Source organism: Brachyhypopomus gauderio, unplaced genomic scaffold, assembly GCF_052324685.1.
Source record: "Brachyhypopomus gauderio isolate BG-103 unplaced genomic scaffold, BGAUD_0.2 sc332, whole genome shotgun sequence".
Lineage (NCBI taxonomy): Eukaryota > Metazoa > Chordata > Actinopteri > Gymnotiformes > Hypopomidae > Brachyhypopomus > Brachyhypopomus gauderio.
Genome location: NW_027507153.1, coordinates 46,430 through 63,340, shown reverse-complemented (window position 1 = coordinate 63,340; position 16,911 = coordinate 46,430). Strand labels below are relative to the sequence as shown.

The following is a 16,911-nucleotide window of genomic DNA, read 5'->3' as shown; positions in this document are numbered from 1 at the left end:
GACATTTGAAAAATCCACACGTTGTTCCGCGTCACCTCTTTTGGCCAAATATGTAGAAGTCTGGAGGTCCTGGAGAAGATTCAGCAAGAGATCTTTGATAAGATAGGCCAATGTAACACATCTCTCGACATTACCCCTTGTCATCACGCCATCTGTTGTCAGCAAATCAACCTCATGGCTCAAGGGAATTGGCAGATCTTTTGTACAAGCATATGAACATATCAGCTTGGCAAACATGCTTTTAAGTTTTGAAATTTCCAGGTCTACTTCTAAACATCTTGTCGAGCACCATTTTCATTCACTTTCTTGAAAGGGACTTACATTTTTTACGACACAAGCTTGAATTTGTAGGTTATTTTGAGTGTCTATTGGGATTTGCTAGAGTGAAGCATGAAGTGCCTTGAAGAGTTTCATTAAATTAAAACATTGAAAGAAATGCTATAGAGTGAATTCACCCTGTCTTTAGAGGCTTTCTATCAATTTTTGACTCACACCCCTCTGACATTGAAAGGTGTGCTATTTTTGGACTAAAGGAATGCTTTTTTAGGACTAAAGCTGACTTAGCAGAGGATGGTTTCAATCCATCGACCTCTGGGTTATGGGCCCAGCACGCTTCCGCTGCGCCACTCTGCTTTCCCAGCACCCCAGATGGGACTCGAACCCACAATCCCTGGCTTAGGAGGCCAGTGCCTTATCCATTAGGCCACTGGGGCTCTTGCTAAAGCTTGCGGATGTCCAGTACCCACGATGAACGCAACCTATACTTCTGGAATATATCAGAGGGCTCTGTTCTCAGTACAGTCTGTTCTAGTCAGACACCTGAGAGACAGAAAAATGAAAAGTCAGTACAATGCTTCAACTCAATTTTGTTTCTGTACTGCTTTGTGCAAACACGACCATAGCTGAAGGGAATTAGCAGATCTTTTGTCATTTCAATCATTATGAATTTCAGTTTCCCTTTCACCCACTGAGCAGGGGACTTAGCAGATCTTTTGTATTTTCAATCTTTCTGGATTTCAGTTTCCCTTTCACCCAATCTTTGACATCCAGTGACATTTGAAAAATCCACACGTTGTTCCGCGTCACCTCTTTTGGCCAAATATGTAGAAGTCTGGAGGTCCTGGAGAAGATTCAGCAAGAGATCTTTGATAAGATAGGCCAATGTAACACATCTCTCGACATTACCCCTTGTCATCACGCCATCTGTTGTCAGCAAATCAACCTCATGGCTCAAGGGAATTAGCAGATCTTTTGTACAAGCATATGAACATATCAACTTGGCAAACATGCTTTTAAGTTTTGAAATTTCCAGGTCTACTTCTAAACATCTTGTCGAGCACCATTTTCATTCACTTTCTTGAAAGGCACTTACATTTTTTACAACACAAGCTTGAATTTGTAGGTTATTTTGAGTGTCTATTGGGATTTGCTAGAGTGAAGCATGAAGTGCCTTGAAGAGTTTCATTAAATTAAAACATTGAAAGAAATGCTATAGAGTGAATTCACCCTGTCTTTAGAGGCTTTCTATCAATTTTTGACTCACACCCCTCTGACATTGAAAGGTGTGCTATTTTTGGACTAAAGGAATGCTTTTTTAGGACTAAAGGTGACTTAGCAGAGGATGGTTTCGATCCATCGACCTCTGGGTTATGGGCCCAGCACGCTTCCGCTGCCCCACTCTGCTTTCCCAACACCCCAGATGGGACTCGAACCCACAATCCCTGGCTTAGGAGGCCAGTGCCTTATCCATTAGGCCACTGGGGCTCTTGCTAAAGCTTGCGGATGTCCAGTACCCACGATGAACGCAACCTATACTTCTGGAATATATCAGAGGGCTCTGTTCTCAGTACAGTCTGTTCTAGTCAGACACCTGAGAGGCAGAAAAATGAAAAGTCAGTACAATGCTTCAACTCAATTTTGTTTCTGTACTGCTTTGTGCAAACACGACCATAGCTGAAGGGAATTAGCAGATCTTTTGTCATTTCAATCATTATAAATTTCAGTTTCCCTTTCACCCACTGAGCAGGGGACTTAGCAGATCTTTTGTATTTTCAATCTTTCTGGATTTCAGTTTCCCTTTCACCCAATCTTTGATATCCAGTGACATTTGAAAAATCCACACGTTGTTCCGCGTCCATTCTTTTGGCCAAATATGTAGAAGTCTGGAGGTCCTGGAGAAGATTCAGCAAGAGATCTTTGATAAGATAGGCCAGTGTAACACATCTCTCGACATTACCCCTTGTCATCACGCCATCGGTTGTCAGCAAATCAACCTCATGGCTCAAGGGAATTAGCAGATCTTTTGTACAAGCATATGAACATATCAACTTGGCAAACATGCTTTTAAGTTTTGAAATTTCCAGGTCTACTTCTAAACATCTTGTCGAGCACCATTTTCATTCACTTTCTTGAAAGGCACTTACATTTTTTACAACACAAGCTTGAATTTGTAGGTTATTTTGAGTGTCTATTGGGATTTGCTAGAGTGAAGCATGAAGTGCCTTGAAGAGTTTCATTAAATTAAAACATTGAAAGAAATGCTATAGAGTGAATTCACCCTGTCTTTAGAGGCTTTCTATCAATTTTTGACTCACACCCCTCTGACATTGAAAGGTGTGCTATTTTTGGACTAAAGGAATGCTTTTTTAGGACTAAAGGTGACTTAGCAGAGGATGGTTTCGATCCATCGACCTCTGGGTTATGGGCCCAGCACGCTTCCGCTGCGCCACTCTGCTTTCCCAGCACCCCAGATGGGACTCGAACCCACAATCCCTGGCTTAGGAGGCCAGTGCCTTATCCATTAGGCCACTGGGGCTCTTGCTAAAGCTTGCGGATGTCCAGTACCCACGATGAACGCAACCTATACTTCTGGAATATATCAGAGGGCTCTGTTCTCAGTACAGTCTGTTCTAGTCAGACACCTGAGAGACAGAAAAATGAAAAGTCAGTACAATGCTTCAACTCAATTTTGTTTCTGTACTGCTTTGTGCAAACACGACCATAGCTGAAGGGAATTAGCAGATCTTTTGTCATTTCAATCATTATAAATTTCAGTTTCCCTTTCACCCACTGAGCAGGGGACTTAGCAGATCTTTTGTATTTTCAATCTTTCTGGATTTCAGTTTCCCTTTCACCCAATCTTTGATATCCAGTGACATTTGAAAAATCCACACGTTGTTCCGCGTCCATTCTTTTGGCCAAATATGTAGAAGTCTGGAGGTCCTGGAGAAGATTCAGCAAGAGATCTTTGATAAGATAGGCCAGTGTAACACATCTCTCGACATTACCCCTTGTCATCACGCCATCTGTTGTCAGCAAATCAACCTCATGGCTCAAGGGAATTAGCAGATCTTTTGTACAAGCATATGAACATATCAACTTGGCAAACATGCTTTTAAGTTTTGAAATTTCCAGGTCTACTTCTAAACATCTTGTCGAGCACCATTTTCATTCACTTTCTTGAAAGGCACTTACATTTTTTACAACACAAGCTTGAATTTGTAGGTTATTTTGAGTGTCTATTGGGATTTGCTAGAGTGAAGCATGAAGTGCCTTGAAGAGTTTCATTAAATTAAAACATTGAAAGAAATGCTATAGAGTGAATTCACCCTGTCTTTAGAGGCTTTCTATCAATTTTTGACTCACACCCCTCTGACATTGAAAGGTGTGCTATTTTTGGACTAAAGGAATGCTTTTTTAGGACTAAAGGTGACTTAGCAGAGGATGGTTTCGATCCATCGACCTCTGGGTTATGGGCCCAGCACGCTTCCGCTGCGCCACTCTGCTTTCCCAGCACCCCAGATGGGACTCGAACCCACAATCCCTGGCTTAGGAGGCCAGTGCCTTATCCATTAGGCCACTGGGGCTCTTGCTAAAGCTTGCGGATGTCCAGTACCCACGATGAACGCAACCTATACTTCTGGAATATATCAGAGGGCTCTGTTCTCAGTACAGTCTGTTCTAGTCAGACACCTGAGAGACAGAAAAATGAAAAGTCAGTACAATGCTTCAACTCAATTTTGTTTCTGTACTGCTTTGTGCAAACACGACCATAGCTGAAGGGAATTAGCAGATCTTTTGTCATTTCAATCATTATAAATTTCAGTTTCCCTTTCACCCACTGAGCAGGGGACTTAGCAGATCTTTTGTATTTTCAATCTTTCTGGATTTCAGTTTCCCTTTCACCCAATCTTTGATATCCAGTGACATTTGAAAAATCCACACGTTGTTCCGCGTCCATTCTTTTGGCCAAATATGTAGAAGTCTGGAGGTCCTGGAGAAGATTCAGCAAGAGATCTTTGATAAGATAGGCCAGTGTAACACATCTCTCGACATTACCCCTTGTCATCACGCCATCTGTTGTCAGCAAATCAACCTCATGGCTCAAGGGAATTAGCAGATCTTTTGTACAAGCATATGAACATATCAACTTGGCAAACATGCTTTTAAGTTTTGAAATTTCCAGGTCTACTTCTAAACATCTTGTCGAGCACCATTTTCATTCACTTTCTTGAAAGGCACTTACATTTTTTACAACACAAGCTTGAATTTGTAGGTTATTTTGAGTGTCTATTGGGATTTGCTAGAGTGAAGCATGAAGTGCCTTGAAGAGTTTCATTAAATTAAAACATTGAAAGAAATGCTATAGAGTGAATTCACCCTGTCTTTAGAGGCTTTCTATCAATTTTTGACTCACACCCCTCTGACATTGAAAGGTGTGCTATTTTTGGACTAAAGGAATGCTTTTTTAGGACTAAAGGTGACTTAGCAGAGGATGGTTTCGATCCATCGACCTCTGGGTTATGGGCCCAGCACGCTTCCGCTGCGCCACTCTGCTTTCCCAGCACCCCAGATGGGACTCGAACCCACAATCCCTGGCTTAGGAGGCCAGTGCCTTATCCATTAGGCCACTGGGGCTCTTGCTAAAGCTTGCGGATGTCCAGTACCCACGATGAACGCAACCTATACTTCTGGAATATATCAGAGGGCTCTGTTCTCAGTACAGTCTGTTCTAGTCAGACACCTGAGAGACAGAAAAATGAAAAGTCAGTACAATGCTTCAACTCAATTTTGTTTCTGTACTGCTTTGTGCAAACACGACCATAGCTGAAGGGAATTAGCAGATCTTTTGTCATTTCAATCATTATGAATTTCAGTTTCCCTTTCACCCACTGAGCAGGGGACTTAGCAGATCTTTTGTATTTTCAATCTTTCTGGATTTCAGTTTCCCTTTCACCCAATCTTTGATATCCAGTGACATTTGAAAAATCCACACGTTGTTCCGCGTCCATTCTTTTGGCCAAATATGTAGAAGTCTGGAGGTCCTGGAGAAGATTCAGCAAGAGATCTTTGATAAGATAGGCCAGTGTAACACATCTCTCGACATTACCCCTTGTCATCACGCCATCTGTTGTCAGCAAATCAACCTCATGGCTCAAGGGAATTAGCAGATCTTTTGTACAAGCATATGAACATATCAACTTGGCAAACATGCTTTTAAGTTTTGAAATTTCCAGGTCTACTTCTAAACATCTTGTCGAGCACCATTTTCATTCACTTTCTTGAAAGGCACTTACATTTTTTACAACACAAGCTTGAATTTGTAGGTTATTTTGAGTGTCTATTGGGATTTGCTAGAGTGAAGCATGAAGTGCCTTGAAGAGTTTCATTAAATTAAAACATTGAAAGAAATGCTATAGAGTGAATTCACCCTGTCTTTAGAGGCTTTCTATCAATTTTTGACTCACACCCCTCTGACATTGAAAGGTGTGCTATTTTTGGACTAAAGGAATGCTTTTTTAGGACTAAAGGTGACTTAGCAGAGGATGGTTTCGATCCATCGACCTCTGGGTTATGGGCCCAGCACGCTTCCGCTGCGCCACTCTGCTTTCCCAGCAGCCCAGATGGGACTCGAACCAACAATCCCTGGCTTAGGAGGCCAGTGCCTTATCCATTAGGCCACTGGGGCTCTTGCTAAAGCTTGCGGATGTCCAGTACCCACGATGAACGCAACCTATACTTCTGGAATATATCAGAGGGCTCTGTTCTCAGTACAGTCTGTTCTAGTCAGACACCTGAGAGACAGAAAAATGAAAAGTCAGTACAATGCTTCAACTCAATTTTGTTTCTGTACTGCTTTGTGCAAACACGACCATAGCTGAAGGGAATTAGCAGATCTTTTGTCATTTCAATCATTATGAATTTCAGTTTCCCTTTCACCCACTGAGCAGGGGACTTAGCAGATCTTTTGTATTTTCAATCTTTCTGGATTTCAGTTTCCCTTTCACCCAATCTTTGATATCCAGTGACATTTGAAAAATCCACACGTTGTTCCGCGTCCATTCTTTTGGCCAAATATGTAGAAGTCTGGAGGTCCTGGAGAAGATTCAGCAAGAGATCTTTGATAAGATAGGCCAGTGTAACACATCTCTCGACATTACCCCTTGTCATCACGCCATCTGTTGTCAGCAAATCAACCTCATGGCTCAAGGGAATTAGCAGATCTTTTGTACAAGCATATGAACATATCAACTTGGCAAACATGCTTTTAAGTTTTGAAATTTCCAGGTCTACTTCTAAACATCTTGTCGAGCACCATTTTCATTCACTTTCTTGAAAGGCACTTACATTTTTTACAACACAAGCTTGAATTTGTAGGTTATTTTGAGTGTCTATTGGGATTTGCTAGAGTGAAGCATGAAGTGCCTTGAAGAGTTTCATTAAATTAAAACATTGAAAGAAATGCTATAGAGTGAATTCACCCTGTCTTTAGAGGCTTTCTATCAATTTTTGACTCACACCCCTCTGACATTGAAAGGTGTGCTATTTTTGGACTAAAGGAATGCTTTTTTAGGACTAAAGGTGACTTAGCAGAGGATGGTTTCGATCCATCGACCTCTGGGTTATGGGCCCAGCACGCTTCCGCTGCGCCACTCTGCTTTCCCAGCACCCCAGATGGGACTCGAACCAACAATCCCTGGCTTAGGAGGCCAGTGCCTTATCCATTAGGCCACTGGGGCTCTTGCTAAAGCTTGCGGATGTTCAGTACCCACGATGAACGCAACCTATACTTCTGGAATATATCAGAGGGCTCTGTTCTCAGTACAGTCTGTTCTAGTCAGACACCTGAGAGACAGAAAAATGAAAAGTCAGTACAATGCTTCAACTCAATTTTGTTTCTGTACTGCTTTGTGCAAACACGACCATAGCTGAAGGGAATTAGCAGATCTTTTGTCATTTCAATCATTATGAATTTCAGTTTCCCTTTCACCTACTGAGCAGGGGACTTAGCAGATCTTTTGTATTTTCAATCTTTCTGGATTTCAGTTTCCCTTTCACCCAATCTTTGACATCCAGTGACATTTGAAAAATCCACACGTTGTTCCGCATCACCTCTTTTGGCCAAATATGTAGAAGTCTGGAGGTCCTGGAGAAGATTCAGCAAGAGATCTTTGATAAGATAGGCCAATGTAACACATCTCTCGACATTACCCCTTGTCATCACGCCATCTGTTGTCAGCAAATCAACCTCATGGCTCAAGGGAATTGGCAGATCTTTTGTACAAGCATATGAACATATCAGCTTGGCAAACATGCTTTTAAGTTTTGAAATTTCCAGATCTACTTCTAAACATCTTGTCGAGCACCATTTTCATTCACTTTCTTGAAAGGGACTTAAATTTTTTACAACACAAGCTTGAATTTGTAGGTTATTTTGAGTGTCTATTGGGATTTGCTAGAGTGAAGCATGAAGTGCCTTGAAGAGTTTCATTAAATTAAAACATTGAAAGAAATGCTATAGAGTGAATTCACCCTGTCTTTAGAGGCTTTCTATCAATTTTTGACTCACACCCCTCTGACATTGAAAGGTGTGCTATTTTTGGACTAAAGGAATGCTTTTTTAGGACTAAAGCTGACTTAACAGAGGATGGTTTCGATCCATCGACCTCTGGGTTATGGGCCCAGCACGCTTCCGCTGCGCCACTCTGCTTTCCCAGCACCCCTGATGGGACTCGAACCCACAATCCCTGGCTTAGGAGGCCAGTGCTTTATCCATTAGGCCACTGGGGCTCTTGCTAAAGCTTGCGGATGTCCAGTACCCACGATGAACGCAACCTATACTTCTGGAATATATCAGAGGGCTCTGTTCTCAGTACAGTCTGTTCTAGTCAGACACCTGAGAGACAGAAAAATGAAAAGTCAGTACAATGCTTCAACTCAATTTTGTTTCTGTACTGCTTTGTGCAAACACGACCATAGCTGAAGGGAATTAGCAGATTTTTTGTCATTTCAATCATTATGAATTTCAGTTTCCCTTTCACCCACTGAGCAGGGGACTTAGCAGATCTTTTGTATTTTCAATCTTTCTGGATTTCAGTTTCCCTTTCACCCAATCTTTGACATCCAGTGACATTTGAAAAATCCACACGTTGTCCCGCGTCACCTCTTTTGGCCAAATATGTAGAAGTCTGGAGGTCCTGGAGAAGATTCAGCAAGAGATCTTTGATAAGATAGGCCAATGTAACACATCTCTCGACATTACCCCTTGTCATCACGCCATCTGTTGTCAGCAAATCAACCTCATGGCTCAAGGGAATTGGCAGATCTTTTGTACAAGCATATGAACATATCAGCTTGGCAAACATGCTTTTAAGTTTTGAAATTTCCAGGTCTACTTCTAAACATCTTGTCGAGCACCATTTTCATTCACTTTCTTGAAAGGGACTTAAATTTTTTACAACACAAGCTTGAATTTGTAGGTTATTTTGAGTGTCTATTGGGATTTGCTAGAGTGAAGCATGAAGTGCCTTGAAGAGTTTCATTAAATTAAAACATTGAAAGAAATGCTATAGAGTGAATTCACCCTGTCTTTAGAGGCTTTCTATCAATTTTTGACTCACACCCCTCTGACATTGAAAGGTGTGCTATTTTTGGACTAAAGGAATGCTTTTTTAGGACTAAAGCTGACTTAGCAGAGGATGGTTTCGATCCATCGACCTCTGGGTTATGGGCCCAGCACGCTTCCGCTGCGCCACTCTGCTTTCCCAGCACCCCTGATGGGACTCGAACCCACAATCCCTGGCTTAGGAGGCCAGTGCTTTATCCATTAGGCCACTGGGGCTCTTGCTAAAGCTTGCGGATGTCCAGTACCCACGATGAACGCAACCTATACTTCTGGAATATATCAGAGGGTTCTGTTCTCAGTACAATCTGTTCTAGTCAGACACCTGAGAGACAGAAAAATGAAAAGTCAGTACAATGCTTCAACTCAATTTTGTTTCTGTACTGCTTTGTGCAAACACGACCATAGCTGAAGGGAATTAGCAGATCTTTTGTCATTTCAATCATTATGAATTTCAGTTTCCCTTTCACCCACTGAGCAGGGGACTTAGCAGATCTTTTGTATTTTCAATCTTTCTGGATTTCAGTTTCCCTTTCACCCAATCTTTGATATCCAGTGACATTTGAAAAATCCACACGTTGTTCCGCGTCCATTCTTTTGGCCAAATATGTAGGAGAAGTCTGGAGGTCCTGGAGAAGATTCAGCAAGAGATCTTTGATAAGATAGGCCAGTGTAACACATCTCTCGACATTACCCCTTGTCATCACGCCATCTGTTGTCAGCAAATCAACCTCATGGCTCAAGGGAATTAGCAGATCTTTTGTACAAGCATATGAACATATCAACTTGGCAAACATGCTTTTAAGTTTTGAAATTTCCAGGTCTACTTCTAAACATCTTGTCGAGCACCATTTTCATTCACTTTCTTGAAAGGCACTTACATTTTTTACAACACAAGCTTGAATTTGTAGGTTATTTTGAGTGTCTATTGGGATTTGCTAGAGTGAAGCATGAAGTGCCTTGAAGAGTTTCATTAAATTAAAACATTGAAAGAAATGCTATAGAGTGAATTCACCCTGTCTTTAGAGGCTTTCTATCAATTTTTGACTCACACCCCTCTGACATTGAAAGGTGTGCTATTTTTGGACTAAAGGAATGCTTTTTTAGGACTAAAGGTGACTTAGCAGAGGATGGTTTCGATCCATCGACCTCTGGGTTATGGGCCCAGCACGCTTCCGCTGCGCCACTCTGCTTTCCCAGCACCCCAGATGGGACTCGAACCCACAATCCCTGGCTTAGGAGGCCAGTGCCTTATCCATTAGGCCACTGGGGCTCTTGCTAAAGCTTGCGGATGTCCAGTACCCACGATGAACGCAACCTATACTTCTGGAATATATCAGAGGGCTCTGTTCTCAGTACAGTCTGTTCTAGTCAGACACCTGAGAGACAGAAAAATGAAAAGTCAGTACAATGCTTCAACTCAATTTTGTTTCTGTACTGCTTTGTGCAAACACGACCATAGCTGAAGGGAATTAGCAGATCTTTTGTCATTTCAATCATTATGAATTTCAGTTTCCCTTTCACCCACTGAGCAGGGGACTTAGCAGATCTTTTGTATTTTCAATCTTTCTGGATTTCAGTTTCCCTTTCACCCAATCTTTGATATCCAGTGACATTTGAAAAATCCACACGTTGTTCCGCGTCCATTCTTTTGGCCAAATATGTAGAAGTCTGGAGGTCCTGGAGAAGATTCAGCAAGAGATCTTTGATAAGATAGGCCAGTGTAACACATCTCTCGACATTACCCCTTGTCATCACGCCATCTGTTGTCAGCAAATCAACCTCATGGCTCAAGGGAATTAGCAGATCTTTTGTACAAGCATATGAACATATCAACTTGGCAAACATGCTTTTAAGTTTTGAAATTTCCAGGTCTACTTCTAAACATCTTGTCGAGCACCATTTTCATTCACTTTCTTGAAAGGGACTTACATTTTTTACGACACAAGCTTGAATTTGTAGGTTATTTTGAGTGTCTATTGGGATTTGCTAGAGTGAAGCATGAAGTGCCTTGAAGAGTTTCATTAAATTAAAACATTGAAAGAAATGCTATAGAGTGAATTCACCCTGTCTTTAGAGGCTTTCTATCAATTTTTGACTCACACCCCTCTGACATTGAAAGGTGTGCTATTTTTGGACTAAAGGAATGCTTTTTTAGGACTAAAGCTGACTTAGCAGAGGATGGTTTCAATCCATCGACCTCTGGGTTATGGGCCCAGCACGCTTCCGCTGCGCCACTCTGCTTTCCCAGCACCCCAGATGGGACTCGAACCCACAATCCCTGGCTTAGGAGGCCAGTGCCTTATCCATTAGGCCACTGGGGCTCTTGCTAAAGCTTGCGGATGTCCAGTACCCACGATGAACGCAACCTATACTTCTGGAATATATCAGAGGGCTCTGTTCTCAGTACAGTCTGTTCTAGTCAGACACCTGAGAGACAGAAAAATGAAAAGTCAGTACAATGCTTCAACTCAATTTTGTTTCTGTACTGCTTTGTGCAAACACGACCATAGCTGAAGGGAATTAGCAGATCTTTTGTCATTTCAATCATTATGAATTTCAGTTTCCCTTTCACCCACTGAGCAGGGGACTTAGCAGATCTTTTGTATTTTCAATCTTTCTGGATTTCAGTTTCCCTTTCACCCAATCTTTGACATCCAGTGACATTTGAAAAATCCACACGTTGTTCCGCGTCACCTCTTTTGGCCAAATATGTAGAAGTCTGGAGGTCCTGGAGAAGATTCAGCAAGAGATCTTTGATAAGATAGGCCAATGTAACACATCTCTCGACATTACCCCTTGTCATCACGCCATCTGTTGTCAGCAAATCAACCTCATGGCTCAAGGGAATTAGCAGATCTTTTGTACAAGCATATGAACATATCAACTTGGCAAACATGCTTTTAAGTTTTGAAATTTCCAGGTCTACTTCTAAACATCTTGTCGAGCACCATTTTCATTCACTTTCTTGAAAGGCACTTACATTTTTTACAACACAAGCTTGAATTTGTAGGTTATTTTGAGTGTCTATTGGGATTTGCTAGAGTGAAGCATGAAGTGCCTTGAAGAGTTTCATTAAATTAAAACATTGAAAGAAATGCTATAGAGTGAATTCACCCTGTCTTTAGAGGCTTTCTATCAATTTTTGACTCACACCCCTCTGACATTGAAAGGTGTGCTATTTTTGGACTAAAGGAATGCTTTTTTAGGACTAAAGGTGACTTAGCAGAGGATGGTTTCGATCCATCGACCTCTGGGTTATGGGCCCAGCACGCTTCCGCTGCCCCACTCTGCTTTCCCAACACCCCAGATGGGACTCGAACCCACAATCCCTGGCTTAGGAGGCCAGTGCCTTATCCATTAGGCCACTGGGGCTCTTGCTAAAGCTTGCGGATGTCCAGTACCCACGATGAACGCAACCTATACTTCTGGAATATATCAGAGGGCTCTGTTCTCAGTACAGTCTGTTCTAGTCAGACACCTGAGAGGCAGAAAAATGAAAAGTCAGTACAATGCTTCAACTCAATTTTGTTTCTGTACTGCTTTGTGCAAACACGACCATAGCTGAAGGGAATTAGCAGATCTTTTGTCATTTCAATCATTATAAATTTCAGTTTCCCTTTCACCCACTGAGCAGGGGACTTAGCAGATCTTTTGTATTTTCAATCTTTCTGGATTTCAGTTTCCCTTTCACCCAATCTTTGATATCCAGTGACATTTGAAAAATCCACACGTTGTTCCGCGTCCATTCTTTTGGCCAAATATGTAGAAGTCTGGAGGTCCTGGAGAAGATTCAGCAAGAGATCTTTGATAAGATAGGCCAGTGTAACACATCTCTCGACATTACCCCTTGTCATCACGCCATCGGTTGTCAGCAAATCAACCTCATGGCTCAAGGGAATTAGCAGATCTTTTGTACAAGCATATGAACATATCAACTTGGCAAACATGCTTTTAAGTTTTGAAATTTCCAGGTCTACTTCTAAACATCTTGTCGAGCACCATTTTCATTCACTTTCTTGAAAGGCACTTACATTTTTTACAACACAAGCTTGAATTTGTAGGTTATTTTGAGTGTCTATTGGGATTTGCTAGAGTGAAGCATGAAGTGCCTTGAAGAGTTTCATTAAATTAAAACATTGAAAGAAATGCTATAGAGTGAATTCACCCTGTCTTTAGAGGCTTTCTATCAATTTTTGACTCACACCCCTCTGACATTGAAAGGTGTGCTATTTTTGGACTAAAGGAATGCTTTTTTAGGACTAAAGGTGACTTAGCAGAGGATGGTTTCGATCCATCGACCTCTGGGTTATGGGCCCAGCACGCTTCCGCTGCGCCACTCTGCTTTCCCAGCACCCCAGATGGGACTCGAACCCACAATCCCTGGCTTAGGAGGCCAGTGCCTTATCCATTAGGCCACTGGGGCTCTTGCTAAAGCTTGCGGATGTCCAGTACCCACGATGAACGCAACCTATACTTCTGGAATATATCAGAGGGCTCTGTTCTCAGTACAGTCTGTTCTAGTCAGACACCTGAGAGACAGAAAAATGAAAAGTCAGTACAATGCTTCAACTCAATTTTGTTTCTGTACTGCTTTGTGCAAACACGACCATAGCTGAAGGGAATTAGCAGATCTTTTGTCATTTCAATCATTATAAATTTCAGTTTCCCTTTCACCCACTGAGCAGGGGACTTAGCAGATCTTTTGTATTTTCAATCTTTCTGGATTTCAGTTTCCCTTTCACCCAATCTTTGATATCCAGTGACATTTGAAAAATCCACACGTTGTTCCGCGTCCATTCTTTTGGCCAAATATGTAGAAGTCTGGAGGTCCTGGAGAAGATTCAGCAAGAGATCTTTGATAAGATAGGCCAGTGTAACACATCTCTCGACATTACCCCTTGTCATCACGCCATCTGTTGTCAGCAAATCAACCTCATGGCTCAAGGGAATTAGCAGATCTTTTGTACAAGCATATGAACATATCAACTTGGCAAACATGCTTTTAAGTTTTGAAATTTCCAGGTCTACTTCTAAACATCTTGTCGAGCACCATTTTCATTCACTTTCTTGAAAGGCACTTACATTTTTTACAACACAAGCTTGAATTTGTAGGTTATTTTGAGTGTCTATTGGGATTTGCTAGAGTGAAGCATGAAGTGCCTTGAAGAGTTTCATTAAATTAAAACATTGAAAGAAATGCTATAGAGTGAATTCACCCTGTCTTTAGAGGCTTTCTATCAATTTTTGACTCACACCCCTCTGACATTGAAAGGTGTGCTATTTTTGGACTAAAGGAATGCTTTTTTAGGACTAAAGGTGACTTAGCAGAGGATGGTTTCGATCCATCGACCTCTGGGTTATGGGCCCAGCACGCTTCCGCTGCGCCACTCTGCTTTCCCAGCACCCCAGATGGGACTCGAACCCACAATCCCTGGCTTAGGAGGCCAGTGCCTTATCCATTAGGCCACTGGGGCTCTTGCTAAAGCTTGCGGATGTCCAGTACCCACGATGAACGCAACCTATACTTCTGGAATATATCAGAGGGCTCTGTTCTCAGTACAGTCTGTTCTAGTCAGACACCTGAGAGACAGAAAAATGAAAAGTCAGTACAATGCTTCAACTCAATTTTGTTTCTGTACTGCTTTGTGCAAACACGACCATAGCTGAAGGGAATTAGCAGATCTTTTGTCATTTCAATCATTATAAATTTCAGTTTCCCTTTCACCCACTGAGCAGGGGACTTAGCAGATCTTTTGTATTTTCAATCTTTCTGGATTTCAGTTTCCCTTTCACCCAATCTTTGATATCCAGTGACATTTGAAAAATCCACACGTTGTTCCGCGTCCATTCTTTTGGCCAAATATGTAGAAGTCTGGAGGTCCTGGAGAAGATTCAGCAAGAGATCTTTGATAAGATAGGCCAGTGTAACACATCTCTCGACATTACCCCTTGTCATCACGCCATCTGTTGTCAGCAAATCAACCTCATGGCTCAAGGGAATTAGCAGATCTTTTGTACAAGCATATGAACATATCAACTTGGCAAACATGCTTTTAAGTTTTGAAATTTCCAGGTCTACTTCTAAACATCTTGTCGAGCACCATTTTCATTCACTTTCTTGAAAGGCACTTACATTTTTTACAACACAAGCTTGAATTTGTAGGTTATTTTGAGTGTCTATTGGGATTTGCTAGAGTGAAGCATGAAGTGCCTTGAAGAGTTTCATTAAATTAAAACATTGAAAGAAATGCTATAGAGTGAATTCACCCTGTCTTTAGAGGCTTTCTATCAATTTTTGACTCACACCCCTCTGACATTGAAAGGTGTGCTATTTTTGGACTAAAGGAATGCTTTTTTAGGACTAAAGGTGACTTAGCAGAGGATGGTTTCGATCCATCGACCTCTGGGTTATGGGCCCAGCACGCTTCCGCTGCGCCACTCTGCTTTCCCAGCACCCCAGATGGGACTCGAACCCACAATCCCTGGCTTAGGAGGCCAGTGCCTTATCCATTAGGCCACTGGGGCTCTTGCTAAAGCTTGCGGATGTCCAGTACCCACGATGAACGCAACCTATACTTCTGGAATATATCAGAGGGCTCTGTTCTCAGTACAGTCTGTTCTAGTCAGACACCTGAGAGACAGAAAAATGAAAAGTCAGTACAATGCTTCAACTCAATTTTGTTTCTGTACTGCTTTGTGCAAACACGACCATAGCTGAAGGGAATTAGCAGATCTTTTGTCATTTCAATCATTATGAATTTCAGTTTCCCTTTCACCCACTGAGCAGGGGACTTAGCAGATCTTTTGTATTTTCAATCTTTCTGGATTTCAGTTTCCCTTTCACCCAATCTTTGATATCCAGTGACATTTGAAAAATCCACACGTTGTTCCGCGTCCATTCTTTTGGCCAAATATGTAGAAGTCTGGAGGTCCTGGAGAAGATTCAGCAAGAGATCTTTGATAAGATAGGCCAGTGTAACACATCTCTCGACATTACCCCTTGTCATCACGCCATCTGTTGTCAGCAAATCAACCTCATGGCTCAAGGGAATTAGCAGATCTTTTGTACAAGCATATGAACATATCAACTTGGCAAACATGCTTTTAAGTTTTGAAATTTCCAGGTCTACTTCTAAACATCTTGTCGAGCACCATTTTCATTCACTTTCTTGAAAGGCACTTACATTTTTTACAACACAAGCTTGAATTTGTAGGTTATTTTGAGTGTCTATTGGGATTTGCTAGAGTGAAGCATGAAGTGCCTTGAAGAGTTTCATTAAATTAAAACATTGAAAGAAATGCTATAGAGTGAATTCACCCTGTCTTTAGAGGCTTTCTATCAATTTTTGACTCACACCCCTCTGACATTGAAAGGTGTGCTATTTTTGGACTAAAGGAATGCTTTTTTAGGACTAAAGGTGACTTAGCAGAGGATGGTTTCGATCCATCGACCTCTGGGTTATGGGCCCAGCACGCTTCCGCTGCGCCACTCTGCTTTCCCAGCAGCTCAGATGGGACTCGAACCAACAATCCCTGGCTTAGGAGGCCAGTGCCTTATCCATTAGGCCACTGGGGCTCTTGCTAAAGCTTGCGGATGTCCAGTACCCACGATGAACGCAACCTATACTTCTGGAATATATCAGAGGGCTCTGTTCTCAGTACAGTCTGTTCTAGTCAGACACCTGAGAGACAGAAAAATGAAAAGTCAGTACAATGCTTCAACTCAATTTTGTTTCTGTACTGCTTTGTGCAAACACGACCATAGCTGAAGGGAATTAGCAGATCTTTTGTCATTTCAATCATTATGAATTTCAGTTTCCCTTTCACCCACTGAGCAGGGGACTTAGCAGATCTTTTGTATTTTCAATCTTTCTGGATTTCAGTTTCCCTTTCACCCAATCTTTGATATCCAGTGACATTTGAAAAATCCACACGTTGTTCCGCGTCCATTCTTTTGGCCAAATATGTAGAAGTCTGGAGGTCCTGGAGAAGATTCAGCAAGAGAT

The 16,911-nt window shown here is 41.8% G+C and overlaps 11 non-coding genes across 11 annotated transcripts; all 11 read right to left on the bottom strand.

Moving 5' to 3' along the window:
* Positions 1-640: 640 nt before the first annotated feature.
* trnar-ccu (transfer RNA arginine (anticodon CCU)) lies at positions 641-713 on the bottom strand. The gene has a single exon. It is a non-coding gene; the product is annotated as a tRNA-Arg (tRNA).
* Positions 714-1,691: 978 nt separating this feature from the next.
* Positions 1,692-1,764, bottom strand: trnar-ccu (transfer RNA arginine (anticodon CCU)). The gene has a single exon. It is a non-coding gene; the product is annotated as a tRNA-Arg (tRNA).
* A 978-nt stretch (positions 1,765-2,742) lies between these two features.
* trnar-ccu (transfer RNA arginine (anticodon CCU)) lies at positions 2,743-2,815 on the bottom strand. The gene has a single exon. It is a non-coding gene; the product is annotated as a tRNA-Arg (tRNA).
* A 978-nt stretch (positions 2,816-3,793) lies between these two features.
* trnar-ccu (transfer RNA arginine (anticodon CCU)) lies at positions 3,794-3,866 on the bottom strand. The gene has a single exon. It is a non-coding gene; the product is annotated as a tRNA-Arg (tRNA).
* Positions 3,867-4,844: 978 nt separating this feature from the next.
* Positions 4,845-4,917, bottom strand: trnar-ccu (transfer RNA arginine (anticodon CCU)). The gene has a single exon. It is a non-coding gene; the product is annotated as a tRNA-Arg (tRNA).
* Positions 4,918-10,102: 5,185 nt separating this feature from the next.
* On the bottom strand, positions 10,103-10,175 carry trnar-ccu (transfer RNA arginine (anticodon CCU)). The gene has a single exon. It is a non-coding gene; the product is annotated as a tRNA-Arg (tRNA).
* Positions 10,176-11,153: 978 nt separating this feature from the next.
* On the bottom strand, positions 11,154-11,226 carry trnar-ccu (transfer RNA arginine (anticodon CCU)). The gene has a single exon. It is a non-coding gene; the product is annotated as a tRNA-Arg (tRNA).
* Positions 11,227-12,204: 978 nt separating this feature from the next.
* trnar-ccu (transfer RNA arginine (anticodon CCU)) lies at positions 12,205-12,277 on the bottom strand. The gene has a single exon. It is a non-coding gene; the product is annotated as a tRNA-Arg (tRNA).
* A 978-nt stretch (positions 12,278-13,255) lies between these two features.
* Positions 13,256-13,328, bottom strand: trnar-ccu (transfer RNA arginine (anticodon CCU)). The gene has a single exon. It is a non-coding gene; the product is annotated as a tRNA-Arg (tRNA).
* Positions 13,329-14,306: 978 nt separating this feature from the next.
* trnar-ccu (transfer RNA arginine (anticodon CCU)) lies at positions 14,307-14,379 on the bottom strand. Its single transcript has one exon. It is a non-coding gene; the product is annotated as a tRNA-Arg (tRNA).
* A 978-nt stretch (positions 14,380-15,357) lies between these two features.
* On the bottom strand, positions 15,358-15,430 carry trnar-ccu (transfer RNA arginine (anticodon CCU)). The gene has a single exon. It is a non-coding gene; the product is annotated as a tRNA-Arg (tRNA).
* Positions 15,431-16,911: the final 1,481 nt, after the last annotated feature.